Raw genomic sequence first — 17,276 nt, 5'->3', positions numbered from 1 at the left:
AGAGCGTGTCAGGCAGCATCTGTGGAGGGAAATGGACAGTCAATATTTCGGGTCAAGTCCCTTCATCTACTTTGAAAGAGGGGAAGTCGCCAATATAGAGGTAGGTGGATTTGTCACTGATGTTGCATCCCTGATGATTGCATGGGAAAGTGTGTGTGGATGGGGAGGGATGACCAAACCAGGGAGTCACGGACAGAGAGGTCTCTGTGGAAAGGGGTGGGTGGGGAAGCTGTGACTGGTGGTGGGATCACGTAGCTAGCAGAAAACATAGAAACATAGAAAATAGGTGCAGGAGTAGGCCATTTGGCCCACAGAGCTCGCACTGCCATTCAATATGATCATGGCTGATCATCCAAAATCAGTATCTGATCGTGCAGCTGCAAGGACACCTAGTAAGAGATAAGATAAACCTTTCTTTCTCAGGGACATTTGAGACTTGCCCTGTTGTAATAAATAAAAATATTTTTTAGTACTAACAAGAACAGCTAGTTTTAAAAACATGGTCAACTGTTGTTTGTAGATTAGGGTAGAATTTCAGGCTTCTTAATTATATAAGTGCACATTGCATGTGACTTCAAGAAAAATCTTCAGTCCAATGTCTTAAGAAATTACCGATGAGCTTTATGATGTGACTCTGCAGTTTGAAAGACGTGTGAGACTCAGTGTTTATTTTCTGCTTTGCCGCGATTTGGTTACAGTTTTATTATTGTTGCAATAAATGTTTTTTTATTAGTTTAGTTTTAGTTTAGTTTAGACACACAGCACCAACAGGCCCTTCAGCCCACCGAGTCCATGCTGACCAGTAATCCCCGTTACACTAACACATACATACTAGGGACAATTTACAATTTTTACAGAAGCCAATTAACCTCCAAACCTGTGCATCTTGGGAGTGTGGGAGGAAACCGAAGCACCCAGGGAAAACCCGCGGTCATGGGGAGAAGGTACAAACTCTGTACAGACAGCACTCGTAGTCAAAATCGAACCTGGGTCTCTGGCACTGTAAGGCAGCTGCGCCACTGTGCCACCAGTTTTATATTGTTTGAGTGTTCTTCCTAAATCATTGATCCAGACCCTTGAACCGTGCTTATGTTTCATGACATTCTCCACCTTTTGACAAACAATCCTTCTGTTCTCTCCACCCGTCGTCTTTCTCTGCAACTTTAATCACACTTGTTTTCTTAGTTCCCCAGTTTTGATGAACACTCACTGGCCTGAAGCATTGGCCATTTCTCCCTCCCCAGCCTGACGTGCTGACTATCTCCTGCTTTTTTTTTCTGTCTTCACTTACAGCTGCAAATGTACAAGCATTCTAAACCATTCCCCTTTCAAAAATACTTAACTGAATTACAACAATACTGAAGCATACGAATTGCATCTCAAAACATACTTCTTTGTGAAATGTCAAACTTTATGGAGCATCGTTTACACTAATGTTGAACAAGAATAGGTTTTGGATCCTCCTCTGCTTTCCCTGAGCTCCATGCTAATGTACACACTCCTAAACTCCTGCATATTTATAAGTGTCCTACTTATGGACACACTGAATCATTCATTCACTCGCCCCTCATGGACATGGCGATCATGAGCCTTCTTCCTCTAGATTATATATTTGTTCCTTATATTCCCTTGATGATGCCTCTGTAATTTTTTCCAGCATGCTGATGGGTGAAAACATATGTGGAAAACAATGAGGTGATGATAATTTACTAAATAGTGAAGAAATACAATAGTTACACCTGGTTGACACCAGCATTTCTCATGAATTTATAAGTGCTCCATTCAGGGTGGAATTGTGCAGTGAAAATTGCAAGTTTGGCGATGGTTGGTTACATCCCTATGGAGGACACACATTTTCTGCCAGTCCTGTTTCATGCACTCTTTAACCATTACTGTCCTATGAACATGTTATGTCATCAGGAGAGGATCACAGTTCCAGCAGTACTCGGCATTGATAAGGTAATCAGTTCCAACACTGCAGTCCACCAGCTAGCCTTCAGCGAATAAGAAACACATTTTCTTAAAATTTGCCTAACTTTAAAATTGCATTTTTAGTGCTCAGTTCATTTTTGACTGCTGTAATATTGTAATACGAAAGACACTCCTAGTTCCGGAATAGGTTTAATAGACTTAAACGCATTTGTTTTATGGTCACAATGTGTAAACTGAAAATTATTAAGTGATTAACCTAACTGAATTGCAAATTCCTTCTACCTACTTGGGGTTTAATCATTAAAATCCAGGCTTAAAATCCTCTGTTCTTAAAGCGTTATCAGCATACTGCCCCATGCGTCTTTCAACCCCATGCCAAGTTTTGCCATTATATTTCCAATGAAAAGCATTGTTAAATTTTTGATGTACACAACCAATGTTTAAAATGACTCGCTAGTTCTATTGCAAATCATGATGCTCCTGACAACCCTATGAATTAAGATAATTTTAAAACTGCGTGGCATTCATGACATTTAGTTCTATGGGCCTGTACATCCACATCTATGTGGCCCAGTACAACACCAACGTGATCATTAAGTTTGCTGATCATAGCACCGTCAGATCATCAACAGTGATGAGGCAAAGTATAGAAAAAAGATCAGGACCCTTGTGTCATGGTGTAGACGTAGTACAACAACCTAGCCCTTACTGGCAGCAAAATGAAAGAGTAAGTTAGGTAGTTTATGGATCCAGGGTGGAAATGGGCCCTTCGGCCCACTGAGTCCATGCCGACCAGTGATCCCCTTCACACTAGGGACCATTTGCTAATTTTATCGAAGCTAAATTAACCTACAAACCAGTAAATGCCTTTGGATTGTGGGAGGAAACTGGAGCATCCGTGGAAATCCCACGGGGTCAAGGGCAGAACGCACAAACTCTGCACAGACAGCACCCGTAGTCAGAATCGAACCCGGGTCTCTGGCGCTGTGACAGCAACTCTACCGCTGCAGCACCGTGTTGCCCAGTTGTTGACCGACAGAAGTGAAGGTATGGATGCAACCGTGTCCTCATCATCAGAGCTGCTATCAAAATGATCAACAGCTTTAGGTTCCTTGGCATCCATAGCACCAGCAACCTAACCTGGTTCCTTCACACTGATGGGATAGTCAAGAAAACGCATCAACTTATTTATTTTCTTAGGCGTCTGAGAGGATTTGGCATATCCATGAGGATCCACTCAAACTTGAGTAGATGCACCATAGTAGGTAATCTGGTGGGTTGCATCTCAGCCTGCATGGCAGCTGCTCTGTTCTTGTCCCAGCACCTACAGAGGGTGGTGACACAGCCCTGTCCATCATAGGCTCATCACTTCCTTCCACCCAGTCTATCTTCACAGGGCGTTTCATTGGAGAGCTGGAAGTATTGTCAAAGACGGCTGCAATCCTAGCCATTTTTCAGTTCTGATTCAAATTGCACTACGATCTTTGCACCGTTCTGCTGTTTCTGCATTTGTTGTTATTTTAAGTTTAGAGATACAGCACGGAAACAGGCCATTTGGCCCACCAGGTCCACGCCAGTTATTGATCACCCATTCACATGAGGGGGGGGGGGGGGGGGTGGTACGGGGATCACCTGTTCACACTAGTAAGGAGTGAATGCGTAAGGGGATTCCATAGAACCCACTTTCGTATCCACTCATCACTCACTAGAGGCAATTTACAGAGGCCAATTAACCTACAAACCCACACATCTTTTGGAATGTGGGAGGAAGCAGGAGCACCTGGAGGAAACCCACACAGTCACAGGGAGAACATGCAAACACCACACAGACAACACCCAAAGTCAGGATCGACCCGGGTCTCCGGCGCTGTGAAGCAGCAGCTCTACTAGATGCGTCACTATGCTGCCCCTGCATTTATTGTTGCATCTATCATGGTATTTATTGCTGCATCTATATGTGTCTGTTTAAACTTTGTAATCTATGAGCTTCGTGTGAACAAGTAAATTTACTGCACCCCAGTGTACATGACAATGAACTAATCTGAATCTGCACTACTCTCTTTCAATACAATATATAGTTTTTAAGTATAGTAAGTAAAATAACTAACTATCAAGAATGGTTTTGGTGTCTCTCGTGTCTCTTGTTGAAATATTTGATTGGAATATGTTCCTATAGAGCATCAATAGATACAAATGCATGTCATGAGACCTATGGCAATGGCTTCAAAACTTACAATGAGATTCCTGTGCTCACCTGCCTCTGAAAACACTCTGATACACTGTAGTTACAATGTAGCTGACTTCAGTGAGGACTAATGGGAATATTTTAACTATCTTTTCCCCTTAGGATGTTATTCAGGGTTATTGCTTTTATTTTGAAAAGGAAACATTATTTTGTCATTTAGCATCTTTCATGGATTAGAATAAGAATTGAGTTGCATGTCAAGAATTCTGCTCATGTATATATTTCTCCGTCCCAGATACATGAAGCTAATTAACTCACCAGATACCTATCCACAAATGATTTTATAAATGTGCCTGTAAATGTTCCTTCATGTTGAAACAGCTTGCGATGAAAGTAGGCCACGCTGACAATTAATGTCTGTCCCATATCATGATAACTGCCATACTATTAACAAGGCACTGACTATATTTGGAGCTTACATCAAGGCATTATGTAATAGCTGAACTAACAGGGTAGAAGTAATAAGATGGGAGAATGATCATCAACTATTAGCTTAGTTTAGTTTAGAGATAAACTAAACAGGCCCTTCGGCCCACCCAATTCATGCTGACTCGCGATCCCCGCACACTAGCACTATCCTACACACACTAGGGACAATTTACAATTTTACCAAGCCAATTAACCTACAAATCCGTACTTTGGGGTGTGGGAGGAAACCGGAGATCCCGTAAAAAAAACCCACGCAGGTCTCAGGGAGAATGTACAAACTCCGTACAGACAGCATCTGTAGTCAGGATCGACGCCGGGTCTCTGGCACTGTAAGGCAGCAATTCTACCGGTACGCCGCCTTGCCACCCATTATATGCTGGGAATTTTGTTCTGGCAATGGAAAGCAGTTCTGGAAAGAATATAGATACAAAATGCTGGAGTCACTCAGCAAGACAGGCAGCATCTCTGGATAGAAGGAACGGATGGCGTTTCGGGTCGAGGCCGTCTCGATTGAATCCCAAACTGCACGGTGAAAATAAGGGGTTAGTATTTCATGACTGAGATGAGGGAAAATTTAATGTTAAAATTTTTTTTACTGTATTATGGTCACTTTTCTCTAATTTAACTACCAGATTATTAATCAACCCTTTCTCTTTGCACAAGGGTAGTTCTAAAAAAGCTGATACCCTTGTTAATTCCTCAGTGTATTGATCTAGAAAATCATCTCTTATACCCTCCATGAATTCATCTTCCAGTCTATTACCACTATTTGGATTTCTCAAACAACATCCTCATAATCATTATATTATCCTTGTTGAATTTGCCACCTATTTGATGACTTGTACTATGCCCTATTGTACAACTACCGGCAGGAGCCAAAGACAATTCTCATGCATTCTGGCAAAGGGTGCAGAGATGGGAATAAAAGGCGTTTGTTCTGAAGATCTATTGAAGATCCGGTTAGCACGCAACAAAACAATTTCACTGTACCTCGGTACATGTGACAATAACCTAAACTAAACTAAATCTAAGTGATAATGAAACTACTGAAGTTCAAACAAAATGTGTAGGAAGGAACTGCAGATGCTGGTTTAAATCGAAGATAGACACAAAATGCTGGAGTAACTCAGCGGGACAGGCAGCATCTCTGGAGAGAAGGAATGGGTAATGTTTTGGGTCAAGACTTTCTTTTTCTTCAGTCTACTGAAGTTCAGAAGTTGTTTGATATTTAATGGTCACTATCTGCAACTTACAAGGCAAAAACATTAGATGACACAGTAAAACCATTCCTGTCATGTTTAATCTTTTTTGCTGTTTTGGAGGCTGGAGGGGAAGGGACTCCCAGAGGCATATATTACAACGAGAGTGATTACAAGCATGTGATATTTCTCACAGTATTTTGATTGTGTTTTGACTCATTATTGCTATTGCATTTTGCAAAAGTTGTTTGTAATAACACAGCGGGAGTGAAAATGGTCCATTGGCAATCAAGGCTTGTTAAAGCATGATGAAAGTTGGAGGGGTGGGGGGTTTAATTTCCAATGGAAGGCTCAGTCAGAATGCAATCCAAAAGTTATCAAGTTCCCCAAATACATCCCATTCAGTATGTAGCAATGAAGTTTGTGGATCCTACACCAACAGTTTAGTTTAGTTTAGTTCAGAGCTACAGCATGGAAACAGGCCTTTTGGGCCACTGATTCCGCGCCAACCATCGATCATTCATTCACACTAATTGTATATTATCCTACTTTCCCACTCCCAGCACACGAGGGGCAATTTACAGAGGGCAAAATTGCACGCTTTAATTTATAACATTGACTGGGTAGAAAATTTGCAGAAATCACCTACAAACTATTTCTTAAGAATAATCCTGTTGCAGTTGTTAATTCAAGCATCATTGCATAACAAAGACTGAAGGCACTGGCTGGATGCCAAGGCAAAGCAAGATCCCATGTGTTACACAGCCCTGTAAAATATTCTTTGGCAGTAATCACGAACTTACTGAAGAATCTCTCAGTCTGAAGAAGGGTCTGGACCCGAAACATCACCTATTCCTTTTCTCCAGAGACGCTGCCTGACCTGCTGAGTTATTCCAGCATTTTGTGTCTATCTTACTGAAGGATTAACAAGATTTGGTAAACAATGGGGAGGGGGGGGAGGGGTACTTTGAGCTATTTTAGCAGTTTTTCTACTGCAAAACCAAGCTGTGATTTAAACGTAATCAGTTCATAAGTTATAGGAGCAGAATTAGGCCATTCGGCCCATCAAGAGTTGAGGACTTTGAAGCAATAATTTGAACGTCTGAAGGTAGTAAACTGAGAATTGTGGATTACTCTGAGTGGGACCCGGTCAACTCCCACCATCAACCCTTCAACCTCACTCCCTGAATTCAGAAATTCAGCCCGGATCTGTTTTGCCCTCCAGAAGAAAGTCCTGGACGCTGATCCTACAGACTGATCTCGCATTCAGGCCGAAGAAAACAAAACCTGTGGCAATGTTATACAAAATAAAAGAGGATCTGGAAAAAAAAACCTATCTGTTGTGCGATGAGGTTGAGTGCCCCTCTTTATTCAATAAATTTGTCAGGAAATAAAAAAACATTATTGTGTTGTATCTCAACTTATTTGTTCAGTGTGCATTCTCCGGCTGTTTTAATGTTGTCGCTCTGTCTTGTGCACTTAGAAGGGCTTGACAGATCATTCAATTCTCGCCGTCATTTAAATGTTAAAAACCGAAGGAGGGCGGAAGGAATGTGTATCCGTAACACACACACACACATCGATCTTCCACTAATGCAGACGTTAAGGTGAGGTAGAACAAGGCGAGGGGTAATTCCTGAAAAGGACAAGAATTGTTATTGGCGTGGGGTGGGGTGTTGGGAAGGTTAGGAGGGGGGGGGGGGGGGTTGGGGTTGGGAGCAGTGTAGAAAATCACACACCCACACACACACACACACACACACACACAAATGAGCTCGCATCCAGGTTTCATTTGCTAGTCATTGGCAGCAAATTGCATTCTGTTTGGGAGAATGACTGCAAAGTTTGTCGCAGGTGATAATAGCTGAATTTGCAGGCACAAATTGAAATTTATGACATTGAAAATGAGTACCAAAAAAAAAAAGAAGCATTTTTTAAAGTAGACAACCTTCACATCCGAGGGCAAGCCGAGGAGAAATAGGAGCTTGATAGGTGCGTATTGCTGGGCACATTAGCGACAATAATGTTGTCGCTGGCGATGTAAATTGACGTGGTACATAGTCAATAGACACAGTTGGCTGCTCGCAAGTAGGGAAGTACTTAAGGAGTGTCACTGACAAATGAAATATTTTAGGGACTTAATCAGAATAATGACTTTCATCAGGCGGTGACAAGTATTACTGCTTCATCGCACCTAAAGAGAAATATGATTGCATACATAGATTTTGTGATCAGCGCGCTTGTACCCCAGTGGCCCCTGTGAAAGGCAGAGAAGGTGGCAGCCAGCGCCTCTGGCTCCCACTCGGCTGATAAATCGCTTCCCAGATACAAGGCGGACAAATCCCAATCTGCGGCGTGCTGTGTCCGCGCAGCTCAGCAGCGGGCTGCCCGCTACTTCCAGCATAAACACTAATAAATCTCAGCACTTCTAGCGGCCATCAGTCAGGTATCGCCGGGAAAATGCGTCTGTGCAGAGACCGAGGGGGAGAGAGAGAGAGAGTTGGCTGTGAATGAAAGGACAGAAACACACATGCACACACACTGAAAGTGGGAAACAGACAGAGGACGAAAAGGAAACGCGCAGAGTAAAACAGGAGAGGATTTGGAAAAGTATTTAAAAAAAAGTTAAATAAGTAGTGAGGGGAAAGAAATAAACAGCAGCAAACGATTTCATAGAATTATCCGAAAGTGGTGGATAAAGAGAATAAAGTCAATGAAAGAAAGAGGTGCAGCCGATGGGGGGGGGGGGGGGGAGTAAATGATGATAAACTGAAGAGGAAAAGGCTGACTGAACTAAGCTCAAGAACAAGTCTGACCCCTGGTCCGCACTTGTTACTCGCATCTAGGGTTAGTCCACTCCAGGTCACTGAACAGAGCACACCTCAGAGAAACTGGTCTGCGTACAGTTGGCCCAGGACATGACGAGAACAGGGAACTGCCCATGTAATCCCGTCCAAAACGTTTCACCCTGCCAACACCCTGCAAACGCACTGTCAGCCACAGAGCCATGCACTGTAACCGCGGGGAGGTGAAATAGCTTGAGAGGTGCAGCGGTCGGGGGGGGGGGGGGGGGGACGAAACTGATAGAACAGAATGGGAAATATTAAGGCAACATATGCCCTTATGTACAATGACGTTAGGTTTTTCTTCAAAGGGACGAATCTGGAAAAACAGAGAGAAAGGGAGTAGAAAATGTACAAAACGAAAATGATGGAAAGTTTTGATGGAACGAAAATTAAATAAACCTGAAGGAGAGGGTGTCAAATCTACAAAATAATGGCACGAGTGATAGTGAACTGGGGGAAATAAGGAGAGAAAAGAGACGGGAATATTAAGAGAGAGAGAGAGAGAGAGAGAGAGAGCGCTAAAACCAGCGTGTCAAGGAACGAGGTATAAAGCATTCTGCTAAGAGGTTTAAATCTCATATGCTGGAAATTATTGCTCCCACGATGCCAGGAAAATGAAAATCATCTTCAATTACTGCTGGGTTTAAGACATGATTATTTCATGTGCACGATATTAGGGAAATGACAGCGGAAATTCGTCAGGAGAAATTAATACTTAACAGTTTTAACAAAGACTCCCCTGTGAGGTTTTTTTTCTCACCCGCTGTGACACAGCCATGCATTCCAGCCCACTTGTTAAATTCAAGTAACACTGAGGGGATGTGAGTAAAAAAAATATCTGTCACGTTTAAACAGAAGGCGGGGGTGGGTGGGGGGAGACTAAACGAAGAAAGCTGCTGGAACAAAAGAAGAAATGTACAGGTCAAGGGCAAAGCCAGCCATGTAGAGTTGGGGATTTTCTAAGACCCTTTTTTAGTCACTGTACGGCTCACGGTAGCTTTTTCCCCGTGTACACTGGCTCTGTCATATTCCATTACTCTCCCTATCAACGCTCACGGAGAGCGAAACATTCCCTGCAAATAAGTTTGGGCTTTAAAACAACGGAGGTCTCTAACTGCTATTATATTTTAATGCCGCACACACTTGCTTCTGTCTGAGTTTTTTTGACCACTCACCATTTAAAAAAAAAATATCAGTAATACATATCCATCCCTTCTCAACCCATTAATGATTGCACCCGAGGGCAGGGGTCTGGGTGGTCTCCCCGTGAATATCTGGTACCTTGGATTTGAACTCAGTTCTGACACGAGGGGAATAGATAGGGTGAATGCACAGTCTTTCATATCCAGGGTGGGGAAATCAAGAACCCGAGGACGTAGGGTTTTAGGTGAGAGGGGAAAGGTTTAATAGGAACCTGAGGGGCAACATTTTCCACACAGAGGGCGATGCGTATATGGAACAAGCTGCCAGAGGAGGTAGTTGAGGCAGGTACTGTAACAGCATTTAAAGGACACTTGGACAGCTACATGGATAGGAAAGATTTGGAGGGATATGGGCCAAAGGCAGGCAAATAGGACTAGCTTAGATAGTGCATATTAGCTAGGATAACAAGCCGAAGGGCCTGTATGACTATATGAGGATAAGAATTATCCGTTGGCGGGCAAGGGAGGTGGGTTGGGGAGAGTTGAATTTGGGGAGGAATCCTTGGGGAGGATTTCCAACTCAAAAACATGGGGATAAAGATTTACAAATTCAAACTAACGACACTTAACAATAAATGGAGCCTATCTCCTTATGTCTGAGTTTGGCTAAAAACGTTACCATTTATTTACTGCTTAGAAATGAAGGCCCATTTGGCAATGAAGGTTAGGCAATGAAGGCATTGAATAACTACAGTGCCCTCCATAATGTTTGGGACAAAGACCCATCATTTATTTATTTGCCTCTGTGCTCCACAATTTGAGATTTGTAATAGAAAAAAAAGAATAGAAATTACAGCAGTGTTTATACATAGTCCCCCCATTTCAGGGCACCATAACGTTTGGGACACAGCAATGTCATGTAAATGAAAGTAGTCATGTTTAATGTTTTGTTGCATATCCTTTGCATGCAATGACTGCTTGAAGTCTGTGATTCATGGACATCACCAGTTGCTGGGTGTCTTCTCTGGTGATGCTCTGCCAGGCCTGTATTGCAGCCATCTTTAGCTTATGCTTGTTTCGAGCGCTAGTCCCCTTCAGTTTTCTCTTCAGCATATAAAAGGCATGCTCAATTGCATTCAGATCAGGCAATTGACTTGGCCACTCAAGAATTGACCATTATTTAGCTTTGAAAAACTCCTTTGTTGCTTTAGCAGTATGTTTGGGATCATTGTCTTGCTGTAGAATGAACCGCTGGCCAATGAGTTTTGAGGCATTTGTTTGAACTTGAGCAGATAGGATGTGTCTATACACACCAAAATTCATTGTGCTACTACCATCAGCAGTTGTATCGTCAATGAAGATAAGTGAGCCATACCTTCAGCAGCCATACATGCCCAGGCCATAACACCCCCACCACCATGTTTCACAGATGAGGTGGTATGCTTTGGATCTTGGGCAGTTCCTTCCCTCCTCCATACTTTGCTCTTGCCATCACTCTGATATAAGTTAATCTTCGTCTCATCTGTCCACAAAAATGTTTTCCAGAACTGCGGTTGCTCTTTTAAGTACTTCTTGGCAAACTGTAACCTGGTCATCCTATTTTTGCGATTAACCAGTGTTTTGCATCTTGCAGTGTAGCCTCTGTATTTCTGTTCATGAAGTCTTCTGCGGACAGTGGTCATTGACAAATCCACACCTGACACCTGACTCCTGAAGAGTGTTTCTGATCTGTCGGACAGTTGTTTGGCGATTTTTCTTTATTATAGAGAGAATTCATCTGTCATCAGCTGTGGAGGTCTTCCTTGGCCTGCCAGTCCCTTTAAAAAACAAATAAATAAATAAATAAGTGAATAAATAAAATTTTAAAAAATAATAATAAGTGCAGGAGGAGTCCATTTGGCCCATTGGGCCAGCACTGCCATTCATTGTGATCATGGCTGATCATCCACAATCAGTAACCCTGCCAGCCTTCTACCCATAATCCCTTGATTCCACTAGCCCCTAGAGCTCTATCTAACTCTCTTTTAAATTCATCCAGTGAATTGGCCTCTGCTGCCTTCTGTGGCAGATAATTTCACAAATTCACAACTCTCTGGGTGAAAAAGTTTTTTCTCATCTCAGTTTTAAATGGCCTCTCCTTTATTCATAGACTGTGCCCCCTGGCTCTGGACTCCCCCAACATTGGGAACATTTTTCCTGCATCTCACTAATCCAATCCTTTTATAATTTTACACATTTCTATAAGATTCCCTCTCATCCTACTTTGCAATTAGTAAGCACACCAGTGCTCTCCTTCTTATAAACGATGTTCCAAACAGTTGATTTTGGTAAGCCTAAGGTTTGGCTGATGTCTCTAACAGTTTTATTCCTGTTTCTCAGTCTCATAATGGCTTCTTTGATTTTCATTGGCACAATTTTGGTCCTCATGTTGATAAACAGCAATAAAAGTTTTCAAAGGTGATGGAAAGATTGAAGGAAAGACTAGGTGCTGAGAGCACTCTTATACTTGCATTAAGGAGGCAATTAAACACACGTGAGCAATTGCAAACACCCATGAAGCCATGTGTCCCAAACATTATGGTGCCCTGAAATGGGGGACTATGTATAAACACAGCTATAAATTTTACATGGTGAAACCAAAATGTATAAAAATGGCCTTTAATAAAATCTGACAATGTGCACTTTAACCACATGTGATTTTTTTCTATTACAAATCTCAAATTGTGGTGTACAGAGGTAAATAAATAAATGATGGGTCTTTGAACCAAACATTATGGAGGGCACTGTAGCTGATATGCCTCTTATTCTATTGAAGGTGGGGAAACAACATTAGTTGTTATGGGGGAATATGGGATGAGCAGTTTGCCCTATTTCCTACTGGAGTTTAGAAAATTGATAGTCAATTGCATTGGAACAAACAAGGTACATGCTGTGATGTTGTTTTCTCAAACTGCAGAGTCTAGAACTAGAGGGTAAACACAAAGAACTGCAGGTGATAATTTGCAAATAGAACACACAATTCGCTGGAGCATCTCAGCAGGTCAGGCAGCATCTCTGGAGAACATGGAGGTGACATTTTGGGTTAAGATCCTTCTTCAAGCTGTGCATGAAGGAACTACAAATGCTATTCGACCCGAGACGTCACCCATTTCTTCTCTCCAGAGATGCTGCCTGTCCTGCTGAGTTACTCCAACGTTTTGTGCCTATCTTCCCTTCTTCAAACTGATTGTCATGGGATGGGAGCGGGGAGGAAGCTGGAAGAGAGGTGCGTGCAAGACAAAGTAATAGATGGATACAGAGTATGGGGTGGGGGGTGGGGGAGGGTGTGATTGACAGATGGTTGGACGAAGGTCAGAGATGAAAAGACAAAAAGTGTGAGATAAAGAGATAAGGATAGAAGAATTACAAACTGTGAAGCCAGATGACGAAATATAGGTGGAAGGAGACGGGGGGGGGGAGGGGAGGGAAGGTTATGTGATAGGAGTAGAATTAGGCCATTCGGCCCATCAAGTCTACTCCGAAAAGGGAGAAATGGGTGCACAGGGAAGAACGGTGGAATAAAAAGAGGGGGGAGGGGGTTATTTGTTGGTTGGTTTCCTCAATTGGAGATTTCAATGTTCAAACAAGTAGATGGTAAGCTACCCAAGCGGAATATGAGGTGATGATCCTTCAGTTTTTCATGGGCCTTCACTCTGGCAGTGGAGGTTGCTTAGGACATCAAGGGGAATAGGAAGCAGTTAAACTTGTTAGAAACCAGGAGATCCAGCAGGCCTTGGTGGACCGAGTGCAAGTATTTGGCGAAATAGTCACCAAGTTTATGCTTGGTGTCGCCAATGTACAGGTGGCCACATTGGGAAAACTGATGCAGCAAATGAAGTTAGAGGAGGTGCACGTGAATATCTGTCTCATCTGCTGGGGACTGCCGGGGTTCCTGGGAGGATGTGAGGATGGAAGTATAGAGCCAGGTGTTGCATCTCCTGCAATTGCAGAGGAACATACCTGGGTTTGGGTGGGAAGTCTATGATTTAGGCCATTTAGCCCATCAAGTCTACTTTGCCATTCAACCATGGCTGATCAATTTTCTCTCTCAACCACATTCTATTGTCTTCTTTCTCCCTGTAACCTAATCAAGACAATAGACAATAGACAATAGACAATAGACAATAGACAATAGGTGCAGGAGTAGGCCATTCAGCCCTTCGAGCCAGCACCGCCATTCAATGCGATCATGGCTGATCACTCTCAATCAGTACCCCGTTCCTGCCTTCTCCCCATACCCCCTCACTTGAGAGCTATGGTGTAAAGGAACAAGCACATTAAATTCAAAGTCGTGTCCAGTGCTTCATTGAAAAGCAGATATGGAGGCAGCTAGCTTAGTTCCTAATGAATGAGTTAATAACCCCCATTCCCTGGCACAGTTTTGAATTGCTTCAGTATTGATATTTACTAAGTTTGTGTCATTGGTAAGGTTGCTACATTTGTTGTACAAGTGCTCAGGCTGAAAGGGAAGGGAGATAAATCGGAATCCCCATTTCTGATCACTATCTAATGACTCCTGTATACTAATGAGCATTGGGAAAGGGCAGGATGAGGGCTTGACCATGATGTTTCCACAATCAATATTCTTTGATAGGCACGAAATGCTGGAGTAAATCAGCGGGACAGGCAGCATCTCTGGAGGGAAGGAATGGGTGACGTTTCGGGTTGAGACCTTTCTTCAGACCGAGAGTCGGGGGGAAAGGGAAACAAGAGGTATAGATGATGGTGTAGACAGATATAGAACAAATGAATGAAAGATATGCAAAAATGTAACAATGATAAAGGAAACAGGCCATTGTAAGCTGTTTGCTAGCTGAGAACGAAAAGCTGGTGTAACTTGGGTGGGGGGGGGGGGGGGGTGGAGAGAGAGGGAATGCAGGGATTACTTTAAGTTAGAGAAATCAATATTCATACCACTGGGCTGTAAGCTGCCCAAGCGAAATATGAGGTGCTGTTCCTCCAAGACCTATTAATCTCTGCCTCAAAAATACCCAATGTCCTGGCCCCCACCGCTGTCTGCAGCAATGAATTCCACAGATTCAACACCCATTCCTCCTCATCTCCATTTTGAATTTATGACCTTTTATTCTGATGCTGCGACCTCTGGTCCTAGACTCTCCTATTACTGGAAACATTATTTCCACATCCACTCTATCTAGGGCCTAGATACCAATCATAAAAGTAATGCTTGCTGGGCAATCTTCTTCATGAGAAACGAAATTCGTAAAGTGAAACACGTTGTAGTTGCAGCAGAGACCGAGACACATGAGAGCAGGTTGAAAAAACGAAGGCAACGAAAGCTGCGTTTGCACGCGCGCGTGCACAACTGGTCCAGCCCGCTTGAAGTCGCATTTTGCCCATTCCGGCCCCGTGACCTGAAATGAGTTTGACACCCCTCGTGTAGGGGATCAAAGGTAAGACTACTGCTGAGAATTCTGCATTGGAAAGGTGAATAACTAGAGGGCATTGTCTCAAGGTATGGGATCAGTCATTGGAGAGGAGATGACAAGAAACTATTGAACCCAGCAGATCATAAATCTTTGAAGTTGGCTGCCCCCAGATGATACAGATACTCAGCCGTTGTATTTAAAACTGCTAATGAAAAATAAAATTACATTGAGAGAATGAAGGAAAGGAGACAACTGGTAGGGAAATACACAAGGTTGCTGATCAGCCCTGACCTTAAGTAATGGCCGAGCAAAATCCAATGATCATGTTACCTACACATGCTTCTACTATGTTCACAGTGAGGAGCTGCAACTGTTGGAAAATATTTGAAAATATACTGAATTTAAATCATTAGTGAAACTAAAAATATCAACTCACCAGTTCCAGCTGGTATGGGTGCCATAAAATAGCAGAGGGATAAATTTGTAATTTTGTTTAGAAATAGGAACTGGCCCAAAGGGATGGAAGATGGACAAATATTCCAGCCTTCTTCGAAAGTGGGAAAAGGACCAACCAGGAAATTATAGTCCAAGTACTGGGGTGGCACGGTGGTGCAAGCCCTAGTGGTGAGTGTACGGAACGAGCTGCTGGAGGAGGTAGTTGAGGCTGGGTCTATCACAACGTTTCAGAAACAATTAGACAGGTACATGGATAGGACAGGTTTAGAGGGATATGGGCTAAGCACAGTCAAGTGGAACGTGGGACATGTTGGTCGGTGTGGGCATGTTGGGCAGAAGGGCCTGTTTCCGCACAGTATGACTCTGACTCTGTGGCTCACTAGCTGAATAACCAACGTGTAACTTGATTAATTGCTTGTCCAGAATTCTGACTACCTGTATTTGTGAGTAACTGATGTGCTTCTGGCGGTCAGGAGCACTTGCTGAGGTCTTGGAGTTCATTTCTTTTCTAGGCCTTTTCTGCTACGGGAGAGGTGACAATTCTTCTTCTTGCGTTTGAGGCAGCTGAAGTTATGTAACACCCTTCAGGCGCTGTAGCCTGTGCAATGTACTGTTGTCGAGGGCCGTGAGGTCTACCCCTCCACCAGGGGAACGGAGGACAGTGCAGTCGAAAATGACGTGCTGCGCTGTTTGCTGGTCTGCTCCACACATGCAGGCTGCTGATGAACGCAACCCCCAACGATGCATGTTGGCGTTGAACCGGCCGACCCCGGTGCAGAGCCGGTTCAGGGCGACCCACTCTTTGCGGGGCATGTCCGAGCCGGGTGGGGCTGTGGTGTTCGGTGCGACAGCGAATTGAGGAGGTCGCGATGTCTGTTCCCAGCTGGTTCTCCATGCTCCTAGTATGTTGAAACCAGAGCCAGAGAGGGTCGCTGCATGACGGGAGAAAGGGTGACGAGATGACAGGCGTTGAGGTCCCAGTTGCTGTGAATCCTGAGGGAGGTGGTGCAAAGGATGTTTGGCATCCGATGGGGCCTTGCACACCAGCCTATGAGTGAAGAACTCTCTTCAAAGCTTGGCGGGTACGATACCTGCGAGCACCGGCAGGAGATCCGCCGGAGTAGGGCGTAGGCAGCCAGTGATGATCCACATGGTGTCGTTGAGGGTGGCCTCTAGCTTGCTAGTATGAGCGCTGCGGCACCATGCTGGGGCAGCGTACTCAGCGGCGCTGTACACGAGTGCAAGAGCACTGGTTCGAAGAGTAGATGTCCTGGCGCCCCATGACGATCCGGCCATGCAACGAAGGAGGTTGTTCCGTGCCGAGACTTTAGCACGGAGAGCTTCTGGGTGTTGCTTGTAGGTCAGCTGCTGATCTGGTTTCACCCCGAGGTATGTAGGAAATGGGTTGTAGAGTAGGGGTGACCCATTGAGGGTGACGGTTAGCTGGCGTTGAGCTTCCTTGTTGTTCAGGTGAAAGGCCGTTGTGGTGGTTTTTGCCATACTCAGTTTTAGTCTCCAGGTCTTAAGGTAGCCGGCGACAAGTTCCATATCCGCCGAGAGCACATCCTCAACATCTGACCAACTCTTGGGACAGTGGC

This window comes from Rhinoraja longicauda, chromosome 11, assembly GCF_053455715.1.
Source record: "Rhinoraja longicauda isolate Sanriku21f chromosome 11, sRhiLon1.1, whole genome shotgun sequence".
Classification (NCBI taxonomy): Eukaryota; Metazoa; Chordata; class Chondrichthyes; order Rajiformes; family Arhynchobatidae; genus Rhinoraja; species Rhinoraja longicauda.
Note: the sequence above shows the minus strand (reverse complement) of the source record.